Consider the following 13429-nt stretch of genomic DNA (forward strand, 5'->3'; position numbering starts at 1 on the left):
CAACAAAATGCGCTGGCTGATTCCAAACCCTTTTCTCTCTGTGCAAAACATCAAGCCGTAGCCTCCCACATAACATCTGCCAAGTCATTCATTTGCCCTTTCCGGCCGAGGCGGCATCAAGCAATACCTCAACCGAGAAGGTCAAATGCAAAGTGTACGGCGCTGGCTTAGCAAGCAAGGTGTCACGTGCTCTTCCCAGTTCCCTTGGATAGCTCAGCTGGTAGAGCGGAGGACTGTAGAGACAAAGCAGCAATCCTTAGGTCGCTGGTTCAATTCCGGCTCGAAGGAAGAGCTTTTTACCCCGCGTCTCTGCCTTTTAGAAAGAAGGCAATCTCTTATCTCTACAAATGTGCAATTGGGAAGCTTTTTAGGCACCTTCAGTTCATCTTTCATGTCTCCTTTGGGCCAGCTCAAGCACGCTTGTCGTGTGGTCTCTGTGGCGCAATCAGTTAGCGCGTTCGGCTGTTAACCGAAAGGTTGGTGGTTCAAGCCCACCCAGGGACGCTCGTGCTTTCTCTTTACCTTAGCAGGGCCCGCTGCCAAGTCTCACCCTAACCTAAGAAGACAAATAGCGTCCTTTGGCTTGTCTCACACGGCTGACGATTAACCATTCACTCGAGACATTCCTTGAAAACGGACTAGAATAATGTCGCAATCAATTGCTCTTCTTCTGGAATGTTCAAGATCTTTCATAGTTTAGTCAAGCCACTTCTTCGCTTCCGCTGAGTCTCAGGAACAAACCCCAGCATTTCTATTCACACCTGAACACCAGGGGATGTGTGAGAATTGTGGAAGCACCTTTTTTCACCTTACATGATCCCATTGTTGGTGTCAGGAAGCCTGCATAGCTAAAAGTGCCTAGATTGACATGGCCAAAGGCCTCAATTGTTGTCAAATGGCCTGGATAGAGGTGTTAAAAACGTGGAATACAGATAGTGTCAATGTTTAAGCGTGTGCCCCGGGGCTATGCTGGGCTTGAAGTACACAGGGATGCAATGTTTCTTAAAGATCCTTCTGAGTTTTTCCGACGCTCCAGTTACATACGGGATGACTAGATTTCTCCTAGTGTTCTGCTTCTCCCCAGTTTGTTTCCCTGACCTTGCGGAGGTTTTAACCAAGACCCAGTCTGGGTAGCCACAAGCTTTCAAAGCCCTCCTGAGATGTCACGGTAGCACTCTCCTAGTCATGCGCTAGGATTTGTATAGTTGGTCTCTGCTTACCAGAGAGGCTGTCGGGTAAATTCAGTGTGGTATTCTGCTTAACAGAGTGCTGCCATGGATTAGTCAGGTCTGCTCATGATTCTCTGATGTTGTTTGAGTTTGTCTGAGTTATTCCCGCCTTCAGGAAGCTGTGAGAGCTTTCCAGAACATGGGTAGGGGCTAGGCAAATGAACAGCGTGAATACGGATACCGCCCTGGCCAGTTGCAAGGGAGGGCAGTCCTGTGGCATGCTGGGAGTGGCATTTATGTTCTGCGAGCACATGGGCTCAGCGTCTTTCCTGGGAGAGGACTGAACAGCTGGGCTGGAGGCAGGCTGCCTCGCCTGGCGCCGGCTGCCATGAGGCCCCAGGTGGGTGGACCTGAGGGCCTCAAGCCAGTCAGGACGTCAATACTGCTTAACTAAGAGATCAGCTAGATGTCTTCAGTGTGAAAAGTTCTCATTTTGGAGTATCCTACTACAATTCCCCATCCCTATCCCCAGCTCGACAAGAAAACTCCAAAAACAAACATCCCCTAGTCCGGTCATTGAAGGCAAGGAGCGTTTGCGCGCGTGTGTATTTGGCTGAAGAAATACACTGTGCCTGGCTGCAGGGCGAAGTCAAGGGAAACCGGGGCAAACACGCCAGCGTCCCTCGCAAGGGTGGCGTTGCATCTGTGTTCTTTTGTCTTTAGACTCTTTTGGTTGCTACCATGTCAGCCGGATATTGCAGAGTCCTAAGAACCAGCTCGTGTTCCAGTGGGTGGTGGTGTGAGTCAAAAGGCAGATAGCGGTCTGTGTGGGTAGGTTTCCTGGAGACCTCCATGCCCAAGTCAGCCCCTTCCTTGCCTTGTAAGACGCCGTCCAAAAGGGGGCATTTGCTATTCAGTGCCTCTTCCCGTGTACACTTGATATATTTGTCCACTGACTTTATGGGTTCACTAAAAGCTTGTGGGGTGCTGATGCTCTAATCTTGACCCAAGTAGAATCCACATGCCTTTACAAACGGCTTGGTCTTTTCCCCATGGAACAATTCAAGGCTCAAGGGTCAGCAATGAATGCACTTGGTCAGGCTTTAGTTCTTTTTGGCTGTCAAGAGACTTACCTCCTTTCAGATGTTTCCCACAATCTCAACAGCCTCTGCCAAGTGTATGCAAGTGAAAAGGCCGATGGCATCATGGGACGTGATTGTTTCTTCCGGCTCCAACTTCAGTCTACATTCCTTGTTGACACATTCTTTAGCATTCTTCCAAATGGTGCATTATCTTGCCAGTTGAGGGTGTTAGAATGGTAGGCAGATACTTTTGAAACGCTGTGTGTGACAGAGTTGATTCTTTGGGAATCAGTGGTTGAAATGCCTGAACCTTGTTGCTTGATACTGCTGTACCCCGCGAGCCAGTTAAAGCAGGAGGCCGGAGCCTGTTGGGATGCCGAGGAATATTTCCACAGTCGTCACTAAGGCAAGACATCTAAGGAGCTTTTGATAAGGACCTGGGGCCCTGTGGTATTTTGTCAAGGGCGCAAAGAAGGAGATTGCGTTGGCCGGGAATCGAACCCGGGTCAACTGCTTGGAAGGCAGCTATGCTCACCACTATACCACCAACGCAAGGCTGTGCGCCAGGCATCCTGCTACCTCTATACAATTAAGGCCACACATGACATTGACTCACGGACCCCCTCCAGCGCAAGGTCCATTCGCTGCCGTACCAAGTGACCACTAGGAAGATCAGCTAGAAATATTTCCCCATTCGTGGAGAGAAAGGAAGCCAAGCCAGTAGATACGGTAAAGGTGTGATTGTGCAGTGCGCATGAAGGAACTGGAGATACAAGTTTTGCAAAGGCCTTTCACTCGGGCAAAAGGGACACGGAATGTGTCCCACGCCCAACGTGGGGCTCGAACCCACGACCCTGAGATTAAGAGTCTCATGCTCTACCGACTGAGCTAGCCGGGCTACAGCACTTTTGCTCTTCAAGGCCTCTCACAGCCACCTGAGTCCGCAGACTTTTTGATAGCTTTCGACATAATTCCTTTGGCTAAACTCAATGCGCTTCCAAGTACTACTCTGTTCACTTGCTGTCAGGGCGCTACATCACCATTTTTGCTGTGACTTTGGAGGATCACAACAAAATGCGCTGGCTGATTCCAAACCCTTTTCTCTCTGTGCAAAACATCAAGCCGTAGCCTCCCACATAACATCTGCCAAGTCATTCATTTGCCCTTTCCGGCCGAGGCGGCATCAAGCAATACCTCAACCGAGAAGGTCAAATGCAAAGTGTACGGCGCTGGCTTAGCATGCAAGGTGTCACGTGCTCTTCCCAGTTCCCTTCGATAGCTCAGCTGGTAGAGCGGAGGACTGTAGAGACAAAGCAGCAATCCTTAGGTCGCTGGTTCAATTCCGGCTCGAAGGAAGAGCTTTTTACCCCGCGTCTCTACTTTTAGAAAGAAGGCAATCTCTTATCTCTACAAATGTGCAATTGGGAAGCTTTTTAGGCACCTTCAGTTCATCTTTCATGTCTCCTTTGGGCCAGCTCAAGCGCGCTTGTCGTGTGGTCTCTGTGGCGCAATCGGTTAGCGCGTTCGGCTGTTAACCGAAAGGTTGGTGGTTCAAGCCCACCCAGGGACTTTCTCTTTACCTTAGCAGGGCCCGCTGCCAAGTCTCACCCTAACCTAAGAAGACAAATAGCGTCCTTTGGCTTGTCTCACACGGCTGACGATTAACCATTCACTCGAGACATTCCTTGAAAACGGACTAGAATAATGTCGCAATCAATTGCTCTTCTTCTGGAATGTTCAAGATCTTTCATAGTTTAGTCAAGCCACTTCTTCGCTTCCGCTGAGTCTCAGGAACAAACCCCAGCATTTCTATTCACACCTGAACACCAGGGGATGTGTGAGAATTGTGGAAGCACCTTTTTTCACCTTACATGATCCCATTGTTGGTGTCAGGAAGCCTGCATAGCTAAAAGTGCCTAGATTGACATGGCCAAAGGCCTCAATTGTTGTCAAATGGCCTGGATAGAGGTGTTAAAAACGTGGAATACAGATAGTGTCAATGTTTAAGCGTGTGCCCCGGGGCTATGCTGGGCTTGAAGTACACAGGGATGCAATGTTTCTTAAAGATCCTTCTGAGTTTTTCCGACGCTCCAGTTACATACGGGATGACTAGATTTCTCCTAGTGTTCTGCTTCTCCCCAGTTTGTTTCCCTGACCTTGCGGAGGTTTTAACCAAGACCCAGTCTGGGTAGCCACAAGCTTTCAAAGCCCTCCTGAGATGTCACGGTAGCACTCTCCTAGTCATGCGCTAGGATTTGTATAGTTGGTCTCTGCTTACCAGAGAGGCTGTCGGGTAAATTCAGTGTGGTATTCTGCTTAACAGAGTGCTGCCATGGATTAGTCAGGTCTGCTCATGATTCTCTGATGTTGTTTGAGTTTGTCTGAGTTATTCCCGCCTTCAGGAAGCTGTGAGAGCTTTCCAGAACATGGGTAGGGGCTAGGCAAATGAACAGCGTGAATACGGATACCGCCCTGGCCAGTTGCAAGGGAGGGCAGTCCTGTGGCATGCTGGGAGTGGCATTTATGTTCTGCGAGCACATGGGCTCAGCGTCTTTCCTGGGAGAGGACTGAACAGCTGGGCTGGAGGCAGGCTGCCTCGCCTGGCGCCGGCTGCCATGAGGCCCCAGGTGGGTGGACCTGAGGGCCTCAAGCCAGTCCGGACGTCAATACTGCTTAACTAAGAGATCAGCTAGATGTCTTCAGTGTGAAAAGTTCTCATTTTGGAGTATCCTACTACAATTCCCCATCCCTATCCCCAGCTCGACAAGAAAACTCCAAAAACAAACATCCCCTAGTCCGGTCATTGAAGGCAAGGAGCGTTTGCGCGCGTGTGTATTTGGCTGAAGAAATACACTGTGCCTGGCTGCGGGGCGAAGTCAAGGGAAACCGGGGCAAACACGCCAGCGTCCCTCGCAAGGGTGGCGTTGCATCTGTGTTCTTTTGTCTTTAGACTCTTTTGGTTGCTACCATGTCAGCCGGATATTGCAGAGTCCTAAGAACCCCCAGCTCGTGTTCCAGTGGGTGGTGGTGTGAGTCAAAAGGCAGATAGCGGTCTGTGTGGGTAGGTTTCCTGGAGACCTCCATGCCCAAGTCAGCCCCTTCCTTGCCTTGTAAGACGCCGTCCAAAAGGGGGCATTTGCTATTCAGTGCCTCTTCCCGTGTACACTTGATGTATTTGTCCACTGACTTTATGGGTTCACTAAAAGCTTGTGGGGTGCTGATGCTCTAATCTTGACCCAAGTAGAATCCACATGCCTTTACAAACGGCTTGGTCTTTTCCCCATGGAACAATTCAAGGCTCAAGGGTCAGCAATGAATGCACTTGGTCAGGCTTTAGTTCTTTTTGGCTGTCAAGAGACGTACCTCCTTTCAGATGTTTCCCACAATCTCAACAGCCTCTGCCAAGTGTATACAAGTGAAAAGGCCGATGGCATCATGGGACGTGATTGTTTCTTCCGGCTCCAACTTCAGTCTACATTCCTTGTTGACACATTCTTTAGCATTCTTCCAAATGGTGAATTATCTTGCCAGTTGAGGGTGTTAGAATGGTAGGCAGATACTTAGAAACGCTGTGTGTGACAGAGTTGATTCTTTGGGAATCAGTGGTTGAAATGCCTGAACCTTGTTGCTTGATACTGCTGTACCCCGCGAGCGAGTTAAAGCAGGAGGCCGGAGCCTGTTGGGATGCCGAGGAATATTTCCACAGTCGTCACTAAGGCAAGAAATCTAAGGAGCTTTTGATAAGGACCTGGGGCCCTGTGGTATTTTGTCAAGGGCGCAAAGAAGGAGATTGCGTTGGCCGGGAAGCGAACCCGGGTCAACTGCTTGGAAGGCAGCTATGCTCACCACTATACCACCAACGCAAGGCTGTGCGCCAGGCATCCTGCTACCTCTATACAATTAAGGCCACACATGACATTGACTCACGGACCCCCTCCAGCGCAAGGTCCATTCGCTGCCGTACCAAGTGACCACTAGGAAGATCAGCTAGAAATATTTCCCCATTCGTGGAGAGAAAGGAAGCCAAGCCAGTAGATACGGTAAAGGTGTGATTGTGCAGTGCGCATGAAGGAACTGGAGATACAAGTTTTGCAAAGGCCTTTCACTCGGGCAAAAGGGACACGGAATGTGTCCCACGCTCAACGTGGGGCTCGAACCCACGACCCTGAGATTAAGAGTCTCATGCTCTACCGACTGAGCTAGCCGGGCTACAGCACTTTTGCTCTTCAAGGCCTCTCACAGCCACCTGAGTCCGCAGACTTTTTGATAGCTTTCGACATAATTCCTTTGGCTAAACTCAATGCGCTTCCAAGTACTACTCTGTTCACTTGCTGTCAGGGCGCTACATCACCATTTTTGCTGTGACTTTGGAGGATCACAACAAAATGCGCTGGCTGATTCCAAACCCTTTTCTCTCTGTGCAAAACATCAAGCCGTAGCCTCCCACATAACATCTGCCAAGTCATTCATTTGCCCTTTCCGGCCGAGGCGGCATCAAGCAATACCTCAACCGAGAAGGTCAAATGCAAAGTGTACGGCGCTGGCTTAGCATGCAAGGTGTCACGTGCTCTTTCCAGTTCCCTTCGATAGCTCAGCTGGTAGAGCGGAGGACTGTAGAGACAAAGCAGCAATCCTTAGGTCGCTGGTTCAATTCCGGCTCGAAGGAAGAGCTTTTTACCCCACGTCTCTGCCTTTTAGAAAGAAGGCAATCTCTTATCACTACAAATGTGCAATTGGGAAGCTTTTTAGGCACCTTCAGTTCATCTTTCATGTCTCCTTTGGGTCAGCTCAAGCACGCTTGTCGTGTGGTCTCTGTGGCGCAATCGGTTAGCGCGTTCGGCTGTTAACCGAAAGGTTGGTGGTTCAAGCCCACCCAGGGACGCTCGTGCTTTCTCTTTACCTTAGCAGGGCCCGCTGCCAAGTCTCACCCTAACCTAAGAAGACAAATAGCGTCCTTTGGCTTGTCTCACACGGCTGACGATTAACCATTCACTCGAGACATTCCTTGAAAACGGACTAGAATAATGTCGCAATCAATTGCTCTTCTTCTGGAATGTTCAAGATCTTTCATAGGTTAGTCAAGCCACTTCTTCGCTTCCGCTGAGTCTCAGGAACAAACCCCAGCATTTCTATTCACACCTGAACACCAGGGGATGTGTGAGAATTGTGGAAGCACCTTTTTTCACCTTACATGATCCCATTGTTGGTGTCAGGAAGCCTGCATAGCTAAAAGTGCCTAGATTGACATGGCCAAAGGCCTCAATTGTTGTCAAATGGCCTGGATAGAGGTGTTAAAAACGTGGAATACAGATAGTGTCAATGTTTAAGCGTGTGCCCCGGGGCTATGCTGGGCTTGAAGTACACAGGGATGCAATGTTTCTTAAAGATCCTTCTGAGTTTTTCCGACGCTCCAGTTACATACGGGATGACTAGATTTCTCCTAGTGTTCTGCTTCTCCCCAGTTTGTTTCCCTGACCTTGCGGAGGTTTTAACCAAGACCCAGTCTGGGTAGCCACAAGCTTTCAAAGCCCTCCTGAGATGTCACGGTAGCACTCTCCTAGTCATGCGCTAGGATTTGTATAGTTGGTCTCTGCTTACCAGAGAGGCTGTCGGGTAAATTCAGTGTGGTATTCTGCTTAACAGAGTGCTGCCATGGATTAGTCAGGTCTGCTCATGATTCTCTGATGTTGTTTGAGTTTGTCTGAGTTATTCCCGCCTTCAGGAAGCTGTGAGAGCTTTCCAGAACATGGGTAGGGGCTAGGCAAATGAACAGCGTGAATACGGATACCGCCCTGGCCAGTTGCAAGGGAGGGCAGTCCTGTGGCATGCTGGGAGTGGCATTTATGTTCTGCGAGCACATGGGCTCAGCGTCTTTCCTGGGAGAGGACTGAACAGCTGGGCTGGAGGCAGGCTGCCTCGCCTGGCGCCGGCTGCCATGAGGCCCCAGGTGGGTGGACCTGAGGGCCTCAAGCCAGTCAGGACGTCAATACTGCTTAACTAAGAGATCAGCTAGATGTCTTCAGTGTGAAAAGTTCTCATTTTGGAGTATCCTACTACAATTCCCCATCCCTATCCCCAGCTCGACAAGAAAACTCCAAAAACAAACATGCCCTAGTCCGGTCATTGAAGGCAAGGAGCGTTTGCGCGCGTGTGTATTTGGCTGAAGAAATACACTGTGCCTGGCTGCGGGGCGAAGTCAAGGGAAACCGGGGCAAACACGCCAGCGTCCCTCGCAAGGGTGGCGTTGCATCTGTGTTCTTTTGTCTTTAGACTCTTTTGGTTGCTACCATGTCAGCCGGATATTGCAGAGTCCTAAGAACCCCCAGCTCGTGTTCCAGTGGGTGGTGGTGTGAGTCAAAAGGCAGATAGAGGTCTGTGTGGGTAGGTTTCCTGGAGACCTCCATGCCCAAGTCAGCCCCTTCCTTGCCTTGTAAGACGCCGTCCAAAAGGGGGCATTTGCTATTCAGTGCCTCTTCCCGTGTACACTTGATGTATTTGTCCACTGACTTTATGGGTTCACTAAAAGCTTGTGGGGTGCTGATGCTCTAATCTTGACCCAAGTAGAATCCACATGCCTTTACAAACGGCTTGGTCTTTTCCCCATGGAACAATTCAAGGCTCAAGGGTCAGCAATGAATGCACTTGGTCAGGCTTTAGTTCTTTTTGGCTGTCAAGAGACTTACCTCCTTTCAGATGTTTCCCACAATCTCAACAGCCTCTGCCACGTGTATGCAAGTGAAAAGGCCGATGGCATCATGGGACGTGATTGTTTCTTCCGGCTCCAACTTCAGTCTACATTCCTTGTTGACACATTCTTTAGCATTCTTCCAAATGGTGCATTATCTTGCCAGTTGAGGGTGTTAGAATGGTAGGCAGATACTTAGAAACGCTGTGTGTGACAGAGTTGATTCTTTGGGAATCAGTGGTTGAAATGCCTGAACCTTGTTGCTTGATACTGCTGTACCCCGCGAGCGAGTTAAAGCAGGAGGCCGGAGCCTGTTGGGATGCCGAGGAATATTTCCACAGTCGTCACTAAGGAGCTTTTGATAAGGACCTGGGGCCCTGTGGTATTTTGTCAAGGGCGCAAAGAAGGAGATTGCGTTGGCCGGGAATCGAACCCGGGTCAACTGCTTGGAAGGCAGCTATGCTCACCACTATACCACCAACGCAAGGCTGTGCGCCAGGCATCCTGCTACCTCTATACAATTAAGGCCACACATGACATTGACTCACGGACCCCCTCCAGCGCAAGGTCCATTCGCTGCCGTACCAAGTGACCACTAGGAAGATCAGCTAGAAATATTTCCCCATTCGTGGAGAGAAAGGAAGCCAAGCCAGTAGATACGGTAAAGGTGTGATTGTGCAGTGCGCATGAAGGAACTGGAGATACAAGTTTTGCAAAGGCCTTTCACTCGGGCAAAAGGGACACGGAATGTGTCCCACGCCCAACGTGGGGCTCGAACCCACGACCCTGAGATTAAGAGTCTCATGCTCTACCGACTGAGCTAGCCGGGCTACAGCACTTTTGCACTTCAAGGCCTCTCACAGCCACCTGAGTCCGCAGACTTTTTGATAGCTTTCGACATAATTCCTTTGGCTAAACTCAATGCGCTTCCAAGTACTACTCTGTTCACTTGCTGTCAGGGCGCTACATCACCATTTTTGCTGTGACTTTGGAGGATCACAACAAAATGCGCTGGCTGATTCCAAACCCTTTTCTCTCTGTGCAAAACATCAAGCCGTAGCCTCCCACATAACATCTGCCAAGTCATTCATTTGCCCTTTCCGGCCGAGGCGGCATCAAGCAATACCTCAACCGAGAAGGTCAAATGCAAAGTGTACGGCGCTGGCTTAGCAAGCAAGGTGTCACGTGCTCTTCCCAGTTCCCTTCGATAGCTCAGCTGGTAGAGTGGAGGACTGTAGAGACAAAGCAGCAATCCTTAGGTCGCTGGTTCAATTCCGGCTCGAAGGAAGAGCTTTTTACCCCGCGTCTCTGCCTTTTAGAAAGAAGGCAATATCTTATCACTACAAATGTGCAATTGGGAAGCTTTTTAGGCACCTTCAGTTCATCTTTCATGTCTCCTTTGGGCCAGCTCAAGCACACTTGTCGTGTGGTCTCTGTGGCGCAATCGGTTAGCGCGTTCGGCTGTTAACCGAAAGGTTGGTGGTTCAAGCCCACCCAGGGACGCTCGTGCTTTCTCTTTACCTTAGCAGGGCCCGCTGCCAAGTCTCACCCTAACCTAAGAAGACAAATAGCGTCCTTTGGCTTGTCTCACACGGCTGACGATTAACCATTCACTCGAGACATTCCTTGAAAACGGACTAGAATAATGTCGCAATCAATTGCTCTTCTTCTGGAATGTTCAAGATCTTTCATAGGTTAGTCAAGCCACTTCTTCGCTTCCGCTGAGTCTCAGGAACAAACCCCAGCATTTCTATTCACACCTGAACACCAGGGGATGTGTGAGAATTGTGGAAGCACCTTTTTTCACCTTACATGATCCCATTGTTGGTGTCAGGAAGCCTGCATAGCTAAAAGTGCCTAGATTGACATGGCCAAAGGCCTCAATTGTTGTCAAATGGCCTGGATAGAGGTGTTAAAAACGTGGAATACAGATAGTGTCAATGTTTAAGCGTGTGCCCCGGGGCTATGCTGGGCTTGAAGTACACAGGGATGCAATGTTTCTTAAAGATCCTTCTGAGTTTTTCCGACGCTCCAGTTACATACGGGATGACTAGATTTCTCCTAGTGTTCTGCTTCTCCCCAGTTTGTTTCCCTGACCTTGCGGAGGTTTTAACCAAGACCCAGTCTGGGTAGCCACAAGCTTTCAAAGCCCTCCTGAGATGTCACGGTAGCACTCTCCTAGTCATGCGCTAGGATTTGTATAGTTGGTCTCTGCTTACCAGAGAGGCTGTCGGGTAAATTCAGTGTGGTATTCTGCTTAACAGAGTGCTGCCATGGATTAGTCAGGTCTGCTCATGATTCTCTGATGTTGTTTAAGTTTGTCTGAGTTATTCCCGCCTTCAGGAAGCTGTGAGAGCTTTCCAGAACATGGGTAGGGGCTAGGCAAATGAACAGCGTGAATACGGATACCGCCCTGGCCAGTTGCAAGGGAGGGCAGTCCTGTGGCATGCTGGGAGTGGCATTTATGTTCTGCGAGCACATGGGCTCAGCGTCTTTCCTGGGAGAGGACTGAACAGCTGGGCTGGAGGCAGGCTGCCTCGCCTGGCGCCGGCTGCCATGAGGCCCCAGGTGGGTGGACCTGAGGGCCTCAAGCCAGTCAGGACGTCAATACTGCTTAACTAAGAGATCAGCTAGATGTCTTCAGTGTGAAAAGTTCTCATTTTGGAGTATCCTACTACAATTCCCCATCCCTATCCCCAGCTCGACAAGAAAACTCCAAAAACAAACATCCCCTAGTCCGGTCATTGAAGGCAAGGAGCGTTTGCGCGCGTGTGTATTTGGCTGAAGAAATACACTGTGCCTGGCTGCGGGGCGAAGTCAAGGGAAACCGGGGCAAACACGCCAGCGTCCCTCGCAAGGGTGGCGTTGCATCTGTGTTCTTTTGTCTTTAGACTCTTTTGGTTGCTACCATGTCAGCCGGATATTGCAGAGTCCTAAGAACCCCCAGCTCGTGTTCCAGTGGGTGGTGGTGTGAGTCAAAAGGCAGATAGCGGTCTGTGTGGGTAGGTTTCCTGGAGACCTCCATGCCCAAGTCAGCCCCTTCCTTGCCTTGTAAGACGCCGTCCAAAAGGGGGCATTTGCTATTCAGTGCCTCTTCCCGTGTACACTTGATGTATTTGTCCACTGACTTTATGAGTTCACTAAAAGCTTGTGGGGTGCTGATGCTCTAATCTTGACCCAAGTAGAATCCACATGCCTTTACAAACGGCTTGGTCTTTTCCCCATGGAACAATTCAAGGCTCAAGGGTCAGCAATGAATGCACTTGGTCAGGCTTTAGTTCTTTTTGGCTGTCAAGAGACTTACCTCCTTTCAGATGTTTCCCACAATTTCAACAGCCTTTGCCAAGTGTATACAAGTGAAAAGGCCGATGGCATCATGGGACGTGATTGTTTCTTCCGGCTCCAACTTCAGTCTACATTCCTTGTTGACACATTCTTTAGCATTCTTCCAAATGGTGCATTATCTTGCCAGTTGAGGGTGTTAGAATGGTAGGCAGATACTTAGAAACGCTGTGTGTGACAGAGTTGATTCTTTGGGAATCAGTGGTTGAAATGCCTGAACCTTGTTGCTTGATACTGCTGTACCCCGCGAGCGAGTTAAAGCAGGAGGCCGGAGCCTGTTGGGATGCCGAGGAATATTTCCACAGTCGTCACTAAGGCAAGACATCTAAGGAGCTTTTGATAAGGACCTGGGGCCCTGTGGTATTTTGTCAAGGGCGCAAAGAAGGAGATTGCGTTGGCCGGGAATCGAACCCGGGTCAACTGCTTGGAAGGCAGCTATGCTCACCACTATACCACCAACGCAAGGCTGTGTGCCAGGCATCCTGCTACCTCTATACAATTAAGGCCACACATGACATTGACTCACGGACCCCCTCCAGCGCAAGGTCCATTCGCTGCCGTACCAAGTGACCACTAGGAAGATCAGCTAGAAATATTTCCCCATTCGTGGAGAGAAAGGAAGCCAAGCCAGTAGATACGGTAAAGGTGTGATTGTGCAGTGCGCATGAAGGAACTGGAGATACAAGTTTTGCAAAGGCCTTTCACTCGGGCAAAAGGGACACGGAATGTGTCCCACGCCCAACGTGGGGCTCGAACCCACGACCCTGAGATTAAGAGTCTCATGCTCTACCGACTGAGCTAGCCGGGCTACAGCACTTTTGCACTTCAAGGCCTCTCACAGCCACCTGAGTCCGCAGACTTTTTGATAGCTTTCGACATAATTCCTTTGGCTAAACTCAATGTGCTTCCAAGTACTACTCTGTTCACTTGCTGTCAGGGCGTTACATCACCATTTTTGCTGTGACTTTGGAGGATCACAACAAAATGCGCTGGCTGATTCCAAACCCTTTTCTCTCTGTGCAAAACATCAAGCCGTAGCCTCCCACATAACATCTGCCAAGTCATTCATTTGCCCTTTCCGGCCGAGGCGGCATCAAGCAATACCTCAACCGAGAAGGTCAAATGCAAAGTGTACGGCGCTGGCTTAGCAA

General features: G+C 49.9%; 12 non-coding genes across 12 annotated transcripts; 6 read left to right on the forward strand and 6 right to left on the reverse strand.

The window, feature by feature from the left end:
* Window positions 1–2731: 2731 nt before the first annotated feature.
* On the reverse strand, window positions 2732–2803 carry TRNAG-UCC (transfer RNA glycine (anticodon UCC)). Its single transcript has one exon. It is a non-coding gene; the product is annotated as a tRNA-Gly (tRNA).
* Window positions 2804–3076: 273 nt separating this feature from the next.
* TRNAK-CUU (transfer RNA lysine (anticodon CUU)) lies at window positions 3077–3149 on the reverse strand. The gene has a single exon. It is a non-coding gene; the product is annotated as a tRNA-Lys (tRNA).
* A 371-nt stretch (window positions 3150–3520) lies between these two features.
* TRNAY-GUA (transfer RNA tyrosine (anticodon GUA)) lies at window positions 3521–3606 on the forward strand. Its single transcript is given in 2 exon segments — window positions 3521–3557; window positions 3571–3606. It is a non-coding gene; the product is annotated as a tRNA-Tyr (tRNA).
* Window positions 3607–3747: 141 nt separating this feature from the next.
* On the forward strand, window positions 3748–3821 carry TRNAN-GUU (transfer RNA asparagine (anticodon GUU)). Its single transcript has one exon. It is a non-coding gene; the product is annotated as a tRNA-Asn (tRNA).
* Window positions 3822–6831: 3010 nt separating this feature from the next.
* Window positions 6832–6917, forward strand: TRNAY-GUA (transfer RNA tyrosine (anticodon GUA)). The gene is given in 2 exon segments: window positions 6832–6868; window positions 6882–6917. It is a non-coding gene; the product is annotated as a tRNA-Tyr (tRNA).
* A 142-nt stretch (window positions 6918–7059) lies between these two features.
* On the forward strand, window positions 7060–7133 carry TRNAN-GUU (transfer RNA asparagine (anticodon GUU)). Its single transcript has one exon. It is a non-coding gene; the product is annotated as a tRNA-Asn (tRNA).
* A 2215-nt stretch (window positions 7134–9348) lies between these two features.
* TRNAG-UCC (transfer RNA glycine (anticodon UCC)) lies at window positions 9349–9420 on the reverse strand. Its single transcript has one exon. It is a non-coding gene; the product is annotated as a tRNA-Gly (tRNA).
* Window positions 9421–9693: 273 nt separating this feature from the next.
* TRNAK-CUU (transfer RNA lysine (anticodon CUU)) lies at window positions 9694–9766 on the reverse strand. Its single transcript has one exon. It is a non-coding gene; the product is annotated as a tRNA-Lys (tRNA).
* A 371-nt stretch (window positions 9767–10137) lies between these two features.
* On the forward strand, window positions 10138–10223 carry TRNAY-GUA (transfer RNA tyrosine (anticodon GUA)). The gene is given in 2 exon segments: window positions 10138–10174; window positions 10188–10223. It is a non-coding gene; the product is annotated as a tRNA-Tyr (tRNA).
* A 142-nt stretch (window positions 10224–10365) lies between these two features.
* TRNAN-GUU (transfer RNA asparagine (anticodon GUU)) lies at window positions 10366–10439 on the forward strand. Its single transcript has one exon. It is a non-coding gene; the product is annotated as a tRNA-Asn (tRNA).
* Window positions 10440–12668: 2229 nt separating this feature from the next.
* Window positions 12669–12740, reverse strand: TRNAG-UCC (transfer RNA glycine (anticodon UCC)). The gene has a single exon. It is a non-coding gene; the product is annotated as a tRNA-Gly (tRNA).
* Window positions 12741–13013: 273 nt separating this feature from the next.
* Window positions 13014–13086, reverse strand: TRNAK-CUU (transfer RNA lysine (anticodon CUU)). The gene has a single exon. It is a non-coding gene; the product is annotated as a tRNA-Lys (tRNA).
* Between the last annotated feature and the right edge of the window lie 343 nt (window positions 13087–13429).

Source organism: Staurois parvus, unplaced genomic scaffold, assembly GCF_062004578.1.
Source record: "Staurois parvus isolate SC_StPar_1 unplaced genomic scaffold, SC_StPar_1.0 ptg002181l, whole genome shotgun sequence".
In the NCBI taxonomy this organism is placed as follows: Eukaryota; Metazoa; Chordata; class Amphibia; order Anura; family Ranidae; genus Staurois; species Staurois parvus.